The following is a 15366-nucleotide window of genomic DNA, read 5'->3' as shown; positions in this document are numbered from 1 at the left end:
CACATTTTTCATTTATCTATTTTTTTAATTAAAACTTTAGTAAAAAATTAACAGTGAATAATAAATATGTTGGTATTTTACAATGAAATAAAAATCTGTCTAAAAATAAACACAATAATGGCAAATTGAATACTGGTTATGATAATTATTAAGATAATTTATTTATTAATGAATAATTGAGCTCTACATAAATTTTCCTGTTGACTTGAAAGACGCCACGCAGTCTAGTCACAGAAATTAAACCATTTATTTTAACTGAAATCCTAAATTACACAAAAATAAAAATTGAATTACCTACATAATAAACACAAAGCGACAATAGCCCAAAGATATCAATGTCAAACTGCTGATACGAAGGTCTGTAGTTAAATCATATCCCACCGTGGATTCTTATGGTGAATCTGAGCTCCTCCACAAGTATGAATTTTTAAGCTTAGCTTGGGGTTAACGTGAATTTAGTGATTTGTGTACTTTCAGCACACAGGCCGAGTTAGATTCTTAAGAATCAGACTCCTATTTAAGTAGGACACAATGAAATAGGATAAAGACATAGCAAGCTTCATTTGACTTTAAGAAAAAGATGCACATATGACTGATACTGAAAGTTGAGTCAACCTTTTTCCAAGAAAATATTTTCAGTAGAAGAGCGATAAAGCTTCCTATGTCAGAGTCAGAAAGTCGCCTAAAAGTATGTCTGATCTCAAAAAAGTTAAGCACTTTTCACTTTACACTTAAGTTTACTACAAACACGTAGCTTTGTCTCCAAAGTCTGTGCACGCACAGCGTGACGTCACCCTGACAAATCGATCTGTTCGCTTTCCGCAGGGAAAGTCCTTATCTCAGTTCACTGAACTCAGCTTTGCTGCTGTATAATGTATATATTTACTGCGTTTCCTTGTTTGTGAAGTAAAGTATCTATTCCTATATTATTGTATCCAGAAGCAAGCAGCATAGAGCAGTTGCCAGCCCGGTACTACGCAATTTGCTCTCAATATTTTTAATAGTCACTGCATTATTTAGACAATACCAGAGGCTCTCAGATTTCACGATTCCATAGAAGCCGAGTGATGCCATAAACTTCTATTGTAACAGATGCAATGTTGCTGAAAAATATCTTTTGCTAAAGAAAATTTTTGGGAGATTGGAGACATTTCTATTGTGTCTAGCATGCTATTCTTTTTAACTGACTTCAAAAAGGAAGGAGGTTTTTAATTCGGTTGACATGTTTTTTAATTAACTCTTCTGATTTTCTACGAGAGGATTAACCCAAGTTTCAAATCAAATAGCTTGTCAAATTAATTAGTATTGTAAACTTGTAAACATATCATTCACGAGTTATTAACAATTCTTTGAAATAGATTTTTTGTCTAACTCATCAATCAATCAATGATTGATTTATTAAAAAGTTTTCTTCTGGCTCTTTTTGTCATTATCGGCTTTCACAGGCGTAATAAGTCAATTTGGGAGAAAACGAAATTAAATCATTACTCTACAAAGCAATAACGAGGTTGATAAAAAATTTAAACAGGTGTTAAGTTGAACCTCATTTCTCTGTTATCATAATAATTAATTGGATTTTAAATAATGAGTCATTTATGTCACAAGTCGTTTTTATTGGTATGCAATCCAAGATTTCTTTAGCTCATCAGACAACCTACATTTTTGTTGAGATTACAAGTTCTGAAAGATCGGTGTTAAGGTAGGTTACACATTGATGTGCATATCTTTGAGATACATCTTTTAAAATATACATTATTTGTCCACCTATCGTGTGACCTTGATGTCACCAAACCTATTGTTTGATTTAGGAGCCAATGATAATAGACATGGCCCATCCGGGCAGACCAGCTGAAAGGGATAACCTGTGTGCCCCACTTAGGAGTATAACCCAGAACTTTCGGATCGAGAAAGTCTATCTAGCCTATACCTATACAGGAACAAAAGTAACTGTAAAAGCCCTAGAGCTAATCTTTACCGCGCTCCAGTAAACCCATCCCTATTGTTTATCAGTCATTACCCGCCTCATTGGTTCCACGACTGTCGCTCTCCCACAGGCCAATTTTCGCAGATGTGCGAGCGTAACGGCGAAACCTGCGCGTGATTTGCTCTGGTTGCGTGAAAAACTCTAATAGTCGATGCAACGCGGAAGGATGCAATGCATTAGGTAATGGTTACTATGGGATATTATTACCTTATTGTACGTAACTGTATGGCCGCATATTAGCGAATACGTCAGAATCAGTGGGTCGAGCTTTATGACGCGAAACTGAATAGATTATGTTGATAAAGAGTTTTAATGGTCGCAGATGCCGTTAGCAAGCTCTCGTGATGTCTGTATTTACTTAATTGATGGTTAAAAAAGACTTTATAATTTTACGACCTACCTAACTTGAAGCGCATTCATTGGTTGTTTGAGAGTTGATATGAAGTGGATTAAAAATACTGAACATTACTGACTGTTGGTTGATTAGGAATTTTTGTCATTAGGTATGTTAAATTTTAACAATATGGTCACGAAACTCACGAAATTCCATGCGACATTTGATAAAAACCGCGATTTCGATACAAAACGAGTATTTTTCTTCAACCAAAAAGATTCTTTAACTATGATCATGTTTAGCGAAGACAAGAGACTTATCTAATCATCAAAGTTACACCTGCCCTACAACACTTGCCATATCTCAAGCCCTCCAAAAACAGCAAATATGACCCCAATAACCAACCCAGTTGCGACAAAAATAGAGTTCATTTTACAAAAACGTCAGCAAAACAGTTAACCCGGCATCCGCCGAGGCGTGATAATATGGCTCTGAGACGTGAGGCGAAGACAAAATGTCCAGGGTTCATAGAACTGTACCGGGGGCAGGGTAAATACGCGTTTTGCATGAGAATACAGAAGAAAAACGAGGGACTCTCGACCTTACGACAGTCTGACCTGACGCGTAAATTGTTTAGTCCAAATCCTGTAATTGACCTAGACTTGAATGTCATTGTCGGCCTAGAAAAAAGTTTCGACTCGTTGAGAATGTATAAGTAATTTATTGAAGTCTGAATTGAGGACTCTCCACCCCGTCTGGCCAGTGTGGGGAGTGTAAACCAAATCATCCATTTCCCTAGAAAATTAAAGAGGGTCGTGCGTGCAATAGAGACTATGAAGGAATATAATGTTGACTGAGTATAGTAGATATTCCAATAACAAAGAATTCTACCTTTTCCCTATCAAAATTAGCGTCCTACTGGTTCACATATTAACCATTTTACCATATTTTTTTCAAATCGTGCGATGTTGCGTAATTCTTATTGTAACATTTAGAGATAATAGTTTTACAAAGTTGATTTAAAATAAATCCAATCTCTTTGGATCTCTACAACCCGTAGAAGTCTATTAGCGCGAATAAAACGTTTCAATTCAAGCATTTATTCAGTTTATTACTATTTAAACCGACTTAATTATGCCAAAAGAATTACTTTTATAGTAATTGTTTTCTTTCGCACGATTGCAAAAGCTAAGGGCGCGTCTACAATCTACAAATTCTACATTAATGTTTATGTCGTAGAGTTCCTACATTATATGCAACCTTATCAAATTGATTTTTTAATGAATTGTAATTAATTAAATTATCTAAACTTCTAGGCATCCGGATTTGGAACGAATTGCATAATTAGTTTTTTTACTGTTTCAACACGTCCCAAATAGGCATTCCTCTAGCTAGTCTAGCTCTCTAAGAGAGCTCTATTTCTCTTTGTTTTCTGCCTTTTAGATACTCGTACTTTACCGACGACCTCATAAAGGTAGCAGGAAGGCGCTGAATGCAGGCCGCTACCAACCGGGCGATGTGGAAATCATTGGGGGAGGCCTATGTTCAGCTGTGGACGTCCTGTGGCTGAAATGATGATGACTATTTATTGTCAATGTAGCCGCGTCCTAAGGCTTCTCTCTGGGCATTTGCATGTCTTTATGAGCGCGAGCCTGCGGAGATAAGGTCTATAAAGGTTTTTTACTCTTTATTTAGTTATGTACTCTTACCATTTTATTTATCGTGGTAAAAAGATACGAGAATGCCGGTGCTTTGTTCGGTTTATAAAGCAAATGTGCATTGCATTTAAAATTATGCAAAAAGAAATACTATTCGAGATTGTCTGTATTTCAAAGTGGAATACAGAATTACTTACTTAGTAGTTTAAAATTCTTACTGGATGCAACTAAATTGAGTGTATTTTTAAGACACATCGGAAAAGCGCTTGGTTCGCATCTCATCTGGAAACAATTATCTGGCTCAGAAGGAAAAAGAGTACTTCAACCAGAATTTTCAACCACAGAGGAACAGCCCGTCTTAACTTCAGGCTCCTACTGCCAAAACACAACAATGCTGTTAATATTGTTGTTAAATAGCGACAGACTGGTAAAATCTCAGTTTCCAATTCTGAGAAACATCTAAGTACCTACAACAATCATCTGATAAACATGACCCATGTGAGACGCGTATAGAAAATCAGACCTATCACACAGGGTTGTGGTGTGACCCCATTTTTTATGAACCCACACAATATAAGAAGACAAAATTGACCCTTAAAATTACTAACTAAGTGACAAAACGTTTTTTAACCTTAACACGAATCATTCACAGCGAAACCTGTTGCCTTTGCTGGTCATATTTATTAAAAATACAAAGAAATTTGCATTATCTGTGATAACTCTGTTACAACAGCCTTATGGTAAAAGAATTAAGGTTGATATTAGATGTAATTAAAGCAAGAGGTGACACCCACGCAGACATGCTAATCGCTTGAGTCAGAGTAATATTTGCATATTCGAAGTATTGCATCATGACATGTTCGTGAATGGTACAGAATTCTTAGCATTTTTGCGTTGTAGATTGACTGTGGTTAACTGTTTTATTTGTAGCTCGCTATTTTTTGTAAATAAATGAAACCAAATTGTGAATTATTGGTCTGTTTTAATTGAAAACATAGCAATATTTAAGCATAGTTAGGAACTCTGCAATGCCACACATACCTAGCATTAAAAATCAGATAATTTTCCATCCCAGGTAACAGGTAACTAACTCATCGTCCAGAAAATTAATCTATGGTTGTAAAACTCCAATGGTAAAACAGATAAGTAATGTCTAGATTTCATCACACCGCATAGCATCAGCTGTGTGCCAATGCCTGCCTCAAATAAGTTTTTAACAATCTAAATAAATCGACAAATTAATGAATGATTAGACAAAACGCTCTGAGTCATGGGGAAAACCTGTTTAATTCAAGTTTCTGGTGTTTAAGAGGTAGAGGTCTTCGACTTGATTCTGTTCTACGTTTAGAAGAAGAATGAAGATTATTATATGGTGAAACTGAAGATATGCCAACATGCTATTTAGCTGTGCGAGGTACATAAGATTTTGGTACAGTAGTGAGCACGCACTACTGTGCTATGAATGTATTGGTCCACCAGTTTTGCACAGGTACCAAAACCTATACCTACAATGATTGCACATTTTATGCTGACCAAATACGGAGTCTCAGTAAACTGCACTAGTACACGCAAAAATAAACCACAGTTCAAGTCAAGGCTAGCCAGTTAAAATATAGGCTCAACGGAATTCAGTTAAATGTCACTTGATGGAGGAAATGTTGAAAGCACTAGTGATTAAGTTGTCGGTCATAAAATAGGGCAAAATCTTGCAAATATTAATCATGTACTCTGTCTATTTAGACTAGGTATCTATCATATCAAATAACTGTAAGAAATGAGTAGAATGGAACTAGTAGTAGAGTGGTGCATTACCATTTCTCTACCCAATTACAGAAAGAGGTGACATGTTTTTTATCTGTTTTACATGTCATAAACACTGATGTACACTTAGTGTTCCCAATTGTTAAGAAACTATGTGATGCTTAGACCAATTAATTACTAATTGATTTATACCCAAATCTTCAAAATTCAATTTAAGTAAATCATTGAATAAGTTTTCTTTAGATTGTAATTTATTCAAGAGATAAGGTAAGTGCCCCCTACTTCGGTATATTAAGGCTCTTACGACTTTAACATTTTATTTAAAAATAACCAAGCATGATATCACTATGAAACCCTTTGTATGCTAAACTTTGGTCTTTTGACAGTAACTTAATACATAATTTATAGTTATACAGTTTGAACTTTTTTTAATATTAATTGTTCTGCGGACCTCTTGTTTGGATCCTGTTTCGTGATAAAATTTTGCTCTGTTTCTAAGTTCGTGAACTCATGTCCCCTATTTCGGGATACGGTTTTAGGCATCGAGTTCGGATATTTTAATAATGAATAAGGGTTTAATATATTAAAAACGATAATGTATATTTAGAATAAATGAATTGTGTGAAATTGACGATAATACTTACCTGAAATATTTATGAGAAATAATGTGAGTCTAGCTAGGTACGTACCTAAGTATAAAATTTTGATTTGTTAATTCTAACAATATGTGAAAATATTTATATAACCATTAGAAGGGTGGGGAGGACTTACCCCCCCCCCCCCCCCCTTAGTACCCATAAAATTTTGATTTGTTATTTCTGACGATAAGTATGTGAATGAAAATATTTATACAAGCCATTAGAAATGTTTGGGGGGGGGGGGGGGGGGGGGGGTTAAGCCCTCCTCCCCATAATCCCACTCCTGGAGCTGTTTCAAGTGAGGGTAGCCCCCCCCCCCTGAAAATAACCCCAGATACGCCAATGACTCATAATAAAAAGTAAGTAATTAATTAATTTCTTAGGTAGGTAAGTATTAAAAAAAACTGAAAAATATGTCGATTTCTTTGATGGTATGTGTCATAAAAGTACCTAACACTATACATTTTTATATCACGAACTTGGAAAAAAGTAACAATAATACGGTATCTTGTTTCGTGATACTGATTATTCCAAATTCCCCTAGTAAAATTCATGGATTATTGTCAAATTGTGTCAATTAACTATTATCTATCTCATATACAATACAAATAACAAATATAAATAAAACAAATCGAATTAAAACCAAAATTACGTTGGTAGTACTTATGCTAATTTATCTTAAAATTTGCCATTTATGTGAACTTCAAAGTCGTGTCATATAAATTCTAGTGAACGAAACATATACCGAATTTAGGTCATGAGAAACTTAAATAATTGCATTATTTGTTTCATAACTTACATTTCAATTATCATAAATAATTATTTAAAAACCAAGCATCAAAATGTTACCCATAATATCCTTGATTCGGTAGTGTCACGAAATAGGGGACACCCGAAAAATAATATGTACGCTATTTCGTGAATCAATTAATGGCAATTTTAAAGGAATTCTACGTTTTCTTATAACTTTTTTCTAAGCCAAATCAATTGTCAAGGAACAGATGAAACCACTATTATAAGTTTTATTCAAATGGACGTTCCTTCGCCTTTCTATAAGCTTAAGAAGTTGGAGTGCTAACCTTACGGTGAGAGCAACCTTTTCACGCCGCACGGCTGTTTTTGGCTCTCTGAGAGTTTGAAGCTTCGTATTGCTCTCATTTTTGGCGCCACAATGTTGGTACTTGGTTTTTAAGATAGCTTAAAGAATAGAGTTTTTGTAGTGATGAAGAATTTTTATAAATAATATTCCATTTGCTTATTATTTGAGCTAGAAAAAAAACTTACGAACTTACGTACTATCACGAACTAGTAGCCGTTTACCTTATGCAAATACCTAGGAAAGATTGTTCCTAGCATTGTCGAGCAGTCTCAACTATTAAACGTCTTAATGATTACCTACTTGTTTTATACCCAAATCTTCAAAATTCAATGTAAGTAAATCATTGAATAAGTTTTCATTAGATTGTAATTTATTCAAGTGATATGCAAATACCTAGGAATGATTTTTCCTAGCATTGTCGAGCAGTCTTAACTAATCAAACGTCTTAATGATTTTTTTACAGAGCCGGTGTCGGTGGCCTGTTAATAGCAAACAAGAAAAAGACACCAGTTCCGTGGGACGCGTCTACAAAGCCTCTAATGAATCATCGGACTACAATGGTCTATTAAGTAAGCACTTGCATAATGTAATGGATAACTTGCTTGACTTGGGTGTAACAGGAAGGTCGTTAAAGTTCGCTAGCAAAAATCGTAAAAAAGATTTGAACTTGTGATATAAAACTCTATTTGTGCGTGTAGGCTTTTAAAAAGCACTTTTACACGTCCCAGTATTAACCCTACTACTGCTTCAGGACAATAAATGGGCCAGTGCTGAGAAGAAGCAGCGCAAGAAACTCAAGAAATATAGTTTGGTGAGGTTAGTTGTAGCTTGGAGTGGTGGAACTATACAAGGTGTAAAAGTAAGATAAAACAGGTGATCATTTGCCTCCTGTCCCATAAAAAACGCACATTCCTTCAAGGACTTGATACCTGCTATCTAGTCTCTCTCTGAGCCACCACTAAAAAGCAGTCACCTAAACAATTATTGAAAATGAATTGTCCGTAAACACTAGTGGTTCGTGACTATGGCAAATGATTTATTTTCAATTGCTCCCATTTATAATTATAAAACAAATAAATTTCGTTGAAAAATAAAAAAAATTAGCTCCATATCTTAATTGGACGATTAAAACATTGGCTTGTTTTTTTAAGATATTTCTTTAAATCTGTTTAGTTGAACAGTTTTAGATAGCCACATGTATCTTCGCAGTGCATTTATAGTGCACAGTTAGATGCCGTTTCAGCTCGTTGCAGAAATACCGATATCCGATTTACATGCCAATATCTTGGTAAAACATGTTGTACCTATCACCTGTTAAAACTGTAAGACCAAATCATGTTGCTTTGTAATATGTTTTCACACATGTTTATGTAAATAAATATCTTTATCTTTATCTTTATCTTTATCTTTATTACAATCGCACCTCTTTCCAGGGTTGGCACTTATCAGGAATTCCATTCCATCCCTCCAAAAGCAATCATACCAATTACCTTACAATTATTACATACCTTTGGCATCCGGCTCAAAGGGCCAAGTTTAAATCTTGTGTCCGTGCTGGACTGAGGGGGTTATTTAAAATACCAAATATGGCACTCGTTATTAGTTCGTTTCAGCCGAATGGCGTCCACTTGGACAAAGGATTTCCACAAAGACCGGTCCTGCGCCGCCCGCATCCAGGCACCTCCCACGACCTTCATCGGTTCACCTAGTGGGAGGCCTGCACACACTACGTCAACAGGCTCGTGGCCGCCACTCGAGAACTTTTCTGCCCCAGCGGCCACCAGCTCTGCGAGCTATGTGCCCCGCCCACTGCCACTTGATTTTAGCGATTCTGCGAGCTATTTTATCATTTTGGTTCTCCTGCGGATGTCCTAATTTCTGATTCGATCACATAGGGAAACTCCGAGCATAGCACGCTCCATCGCCCTTTGGGTGACCTTAAGCCTTCTTATGAGGCCCATAGTAAACGACCACCTCTCAAATCTAATACGATAACTTGCAACACACCCTGGTCAAAGACTTTTGTCTTGAGCCACTGCGGTATTTCGGACGTGAGAATATCGCGAAGTTTCGCGAACGCTGCCCAGCCAAATATGGCATATTTGCCTATATTTTATTAAGTCTCTAACCATTTAAGTCACAACACTGGTGCCAACTTTTAGCTCAGGCATCTATAACATGACACAATCGGGTCGGACAGACCTGCTGACTAATTGCATTAATTTATTTACTTAATTAATTAATTGGCCATGTTGCGTAATTCAAAACACACTTTTTAGACTACGTGCAAAAAATATCGGATTTGGAGCCGGTATCGCCATCGTGAAAAAACTTTGAGATTTATTAACAACATTTATCATTTTTAGCAATAATTACAAATAACATCCTAAACAATTAGTGTGAAAAATCACGTTGTTTTTTTATTATCCATCATCAGGTAATTTAGTGCAGGAGGAGCACGACTTATTTATTCGCTGAAATCAATGGAAAATTTTGCCTACACTCCGACCTCTGACTCAAGACGGGTTGGGGAAGTTTTTGAGGATATCGTAATCGATATACCACAACGATATATGTACTAAAATAACAACTCAAGCTCATGTTGAAATGCAATTCCAGTTTTTGCCAGCCCTGACAGGTGGTTAGAATGAATGATGACCATGCTCGCAGTCACGTGTCGAGCTGTCAGATAGCTGTGTGCTATGTGGTCCCGCTGCAACCGACGTTAGCGCGATGATTGCATCTAGATCGGTTTAGAGTAGGCGCACACCGTTGATTTTTAGTTGGCCGATAGTTGTGCCCGATTTTATTTTGTATGAAGAATCGGCCAAATCGAATCGGCGTAGTGTGCGCACTCCCATACATGCCCATACTGATCAACTGCCCGACTAAACTATCGGCCGACGAAAAATCAACGGTGTGCGCCTACTCTTAGTTTTACTCAACAGTCCTCACTGACGTATTTCTAGTACAGTCAGCGTCAAATACTTTGTAGTTTGTGACACCCAAAGTGAACAAAAAGTTGACATCACCTTATTTGTTCGTTACGCAAACTTTTTGGCTAGTTTGGGTGTCACCATCTATTTGACGCTGACTGTCCTACAAAACTAAGAACTTAAGAAGACTCAGTTGTGAGTTTGGACTTGAGCGTGCTCATCCTCTAATCAAATATGAGCTTTCATATTAAATTCGTCATGCTCAAGCTGTAATTCTCAATTCAGAAGCCGAACCTATTCACTGTCCTACTAAGTAGGTGACAGCTGTATTATCGAATATTTTCCTTTGAAAATCTTTTAGACATCTATAAACTAGAACTCCTTGTCCAATCGACGTCTTATAAGTCTTATAACTGCGAAGTTATTTTAATTGGGGTGATGACTGAGTGATGAAGTATGATGACAGTAAGACAACCCAGGACCCGCCTGGAGACGCATGACGCCGAAGGCCGACCCCAAATAAAATGGGAATGGGCCATGCAAAGAAGAAGATGACTGGGTAATGAAATTGACATTCTATTTAGTCCATCAGACAGATAATAAACAAATATTGGACACTTATTTTTTATTTTTTTACATAATCGAATAATTACAGTATTATTTTGTGTTGAAATGTCGCGTGACGTCACTTTTGAGTAAAAAGTCTACGTAGGCGTGACGTAACGCGCCAATTAACTTACTTACGTAGCACTGATATTATTTAATTATGAAAGAAAATAAAAAATGCGAGTCCAATATTTTCTAATTATCTGTCTGACAGACAAATAATTGAAATTTTGTCATCTAGCCTAAATTACTGCAAACGATCTTACTTTTAAAATGATTGAGCTTGATGTGATGTGAAATGTGAATGAATAATATAGTCCATCTATTCCGAAGAAAATTACTCAGAATAGTTTTATTAATAAATGGAAATTGATGACGTAAGAACCTGAATGCGTTATTCATTATTATTTATGAGTGAAATCATATTACAGTAGATACATAACTAATAATATAAATAAATTACGTAAGTTTTGTTTTTATTGAAATTAATATAAATTGCGTGAGCTATAAATAATTCAAAAATAATTACATTTAATGTTTTAACGATTAAAAATGTTACTAAAATAACTTTCTAGCGAAAGTGTAATAAAAATGTAAGTAAAAATATTTTTTCATATCACAAGTTATAAGTACAGTTCACTACATTAAAAAGAAATTGTCAATTATATTAGACTAGAATATTTGAATGAATTTGCTTATTGGAACTTTATTTACTTTTGTCAATTATAAAGGTAAATAAATATAGACTATAAACTACACGATACAGACTTCTGTCATGTTTTCTGAACAATTTATTACTTTATACAAATCATTGTTCATTAAGTGTCGTTATATTTAAAGTAAAATAGCAGGTATCAAAGTTCTCAACGATGTTTGTATATTTTTATTAATATCCAATGACCTCTTTTGTTATCATATCTCAGAATATTTAATAAATATTTAATTTTATATTCAGTTATTAAAGTAACTATAACTAATCAAAAGGCATAAAAAATAAGACAACAGGTTTCAGGATGGCACCCAACTGCTTGACCGTCCCTAAATAAAAAAAAGAAATATTCTCGCTGACTCGTTGATGTCTTTTGTTTGCAGCTATTTTTGTCAGTCGCTGTCTTTCCATATTATACCTTATTTTGAACTAATAAGGGCCTAAATCGGTTTAACACTCACTATGCGTTGAATAGGTACCTAATGCAAATCAGTATGCGAGTATTTGTATGCAATATAGAATTTGTTAAGTATCACGAAACGTACTTTTGTTTCGCGTTTGCTCATAATGGCCTTCGTGTTTAGATAACGAAATTTATTTAAACGATTGAACTTAATGTGCATTACAGACATGTAAACTGAGGCAATTAAAAAGCTTTGATTTAAAAATTTTACTTAATAAATAAAAAAAATTACAGCATCCACTAAGTTAGATAAGTAATAATAATTGATCCAAACTTTGGCATATTGCGTAAATTCCCTTAGTAACAAATTAGGCAATTTTAACTTCGCCATTCGATTGAAAAGGTCGCCGCCTAAAGCACTATCCCAGACCGGTATCACAACAAAAACATTCCGCAAGAAACCCAAGAATAACATTATTTGCACAGTTGCTTCATAATCACAAAAAGTATACGAACCTTTTTTGACCAACTTAAAAAGTTTCAATATCCAGAAATCACTAACGAGTTTTGATGTCACATTCACAAAAACAAAAAAAATATAAACACTTTTTTTAACTCGCACTGGCTTGAAATACACGAACGCGATTGAATTTAAAAATGGAACGCGCGCGACTGCGCAGGCGTGCGGCGCGGTACTGGCGATTGGCGGTAAAAAGGCGGGAAATGCTTACGTCAACCTACGCGGTGTAAAAAGGATTTATGACCTATTTTTAGACTAACTTTGTTGTTTGGTTGTAGAAATTGGTTCACTTTCACTATGTAGGGAAGTACGGGCAATCATTTCTATTTAATTAACCAGTAAATAACGAACTTTTTAATTTTCTTTTGTTTTAAATGAATAATATTCAGACCGATAAAAAAATCGATCGAAGAGTTTCAGTCTGTTTTAAACGAAATTAATAATTTTTAAACTTGTTAAAATTTAAGTTAAAAGTAGGTATACTTTGTTTAGTAAATCTTTACTTATGAGGTGTTAGCGTGTTAGAATGTTAATTAAACGTTAATAACCACAATTAATTTACAAACATATCTAACAAATCTGTTAATTTGATAACACGATGAACATCATTACATGTATTATGATTGCAACAAAAACAGTATCCATCACTATTGCAGGCTTACAACTGAATTTCGTTCCAAATGGAGCGTCCACTTCTTTTGCAACTAGTTAGTAGTTAGTTACCTATGATCAAATCAAAAACTCGTTAGAAACACCGAACGAATGTATTCCGCTATAATTATAACCATAATGGTGTTATAAAAAGAAGACTTAGGTGCTCCCTAAAAGTGGTCTACATCAGTTTTATTGTGAGTAAGTAATAGGTATGTTACTGTACGTACTCTCCATTCACCTTTTTAGTGAGAATGAGATTAGTTTAAATCGGTTTCACTATGACTAGCTGATGATCGTTCAGCCATTAAGGACCGTTGAAATCGTTTTAGTTACTATAGCTGCCAAAGTTAAGAAAATTATAAACACTATCGTAGAAGTTTCCCTTCCCTAGATCTCTCAAATAAAATAAATGAAATCTGATTTGTTATTCAAAACATTTCTTCGCTCCGCTCCGCCTTGGTAGTCCAGGCCTTAAAGTTCTGTATTTTAAAAAAATACTGTGGGACCTATTCATTTGGAACGGTATTTTTTACCCTTTGGACTTTTTAGGCTTAAAGCTTCAAAATTCATGGGCCTACTACATCTAGTTCCAATGTATTATTACGCATTTGGATACAGTCATTAGTGTGTTTTAATTGTCCGGAAAAACTGACGGAGCAAAAAACTGATTATTTAATTCAAATATTTCGGTTTAGGTATTATTAAAGGTAGCGCATTTTCTTACATAACTTTTCAATTCCTATCATTGGAGGTCCGAAAATATTTCTCATACAATTTGACACCATAATGATCATTCTTCATAAAAAATTTAAAACCTACATATTTAAAAACATAATCATTGATATTCATAATATCACTAATCATACACTTAGTTTTTACTAATATTTGTTTTCATATATTTTTCTATACTAATGATCGAAACTCATAATCATTCGAATAAATAACTATAACATTCATAAATGTGATGTATCCTAATATTTGTTTTCATAAATTTATTACTTATAAGTGTATTTATCGGTATCCTTCCGTTTGGCCAAAATACTTTTCGCCAAATTTCACTTCGCAAACAACTTATCGCCAAAGTTTCATTTCCCAAATGAACTTTTAGCAACTGTACTTTTCGCAACTAATTCATTTGGTCAAATTATCATTTGGCAAAATTTTGCTTGGCAAATGTTTATATAGCAAATGTTTTATTTTGCCAAATATTATATCCCAAATAATTTGTTTGGTCAAATTGACACTTCACATACTTACCCATCGTTACCCACAAATCAAAGCATAAGGCAGATGATCATGGTTTTCACAAGAATTTTATGTAAAACAAAGAGATTGCAGAAAATGGTATGGTTGCAGAAAGTAGGTATCGCAGAAAATAGTAGGTTAGGTTAGGTTAGAACAGTGACCCTTAACGCGCGAAGGCGAGCGAAGCGTGCCGCGGCAGCGGCCGCCGAGCGCTAGAATCACCTCTATTGTTTAATGAATCATTTGGAAATTTCGATAAAAAGAATGAAATATGAAAATTAATTTATTATTATTGTTTTGCCAAATGAGAATTTGCCAAATAAAAATTTGCGAAACGTTGTTTGCGATGTGATAATTTGGGAAACGTTTTTTGGCCAAACATTAGTAATCCGTATTTATCCATATTATTGAAAATTAAATCATGATGTCTTTATTCGTATTAAATCGTATTTTAACATTAAATTAATATGAAATGGTCCAAAACAGGCAATATTTTGTGCCACAAAACTAACGTGACAGAAACGAATCGCTGCAAAACCGATTCCACGTAGTCTTGTCTGCCCTACCCCTAGAGTGTAATTTAAAAGCCGGAGGCGCGGAGGGAGGGCAGCCCTCGTCCGCGTCCCACAGCGACGGAGACGAGGAGATACCAATGCATGTTGCATGCTTGCTTTCATGCTGCATGCTCTGCATGCTTATTTACTTAATTAAATTATATATGATTATTTTAAAGATACGAGTATGTCTGTTATAAAGTAAATTATTCTGAACAACAACATTATGAGTTGAAGTATGTTCTTAGTAACAACATTATTAATT

General features: G+C 34.9%; 1 protein-coding gene across 2 annotated transcripts in view; it reads right to left on the bottom strand.

The window, feature by feature from the left end:
* The window catches only part of LOC135083263 (uncharacterized), a 30147-nt gene extending 17333 nt beyond the window's left edge, over positions 1 to 12814 (bottom strand). For both annotated transcript variants that reach the window (XM_063978001.1, XM_063978002.1), the window contains exon 1: positions 12645 to 12814. The gene's annotated coding sequence lies outside the window, so the exon portion shown is untranslated. The remainder of the gene's footprint in view (positions 1 to 12644) is intronic.
* Between the last annotated feature and the right edge of the window lie 2552 nt (positions 12815 to 15366).

This window comes from Ostrinia nubilalis, chromosome 23 (assembly GCF_963855985.1).
Source record: "Ostrinia nubilalis chromosome 23, ilOstNubi1.1, whole genome shotgun sequence".
In the NCBI taxonomy this organism is placed as follows: domain Eukaryota; kingdom Metazoa; phylum Arthropoda; class Insecta; order Lepidoptera; family Crambidae; genus Ostrinia; species Ostrinia nubilalis.
The sequence above is the reverse complement of the archived record's forward strand: the minus strand, read 5'-3'. Positions and strand labels throughout refer to the sequence as shown.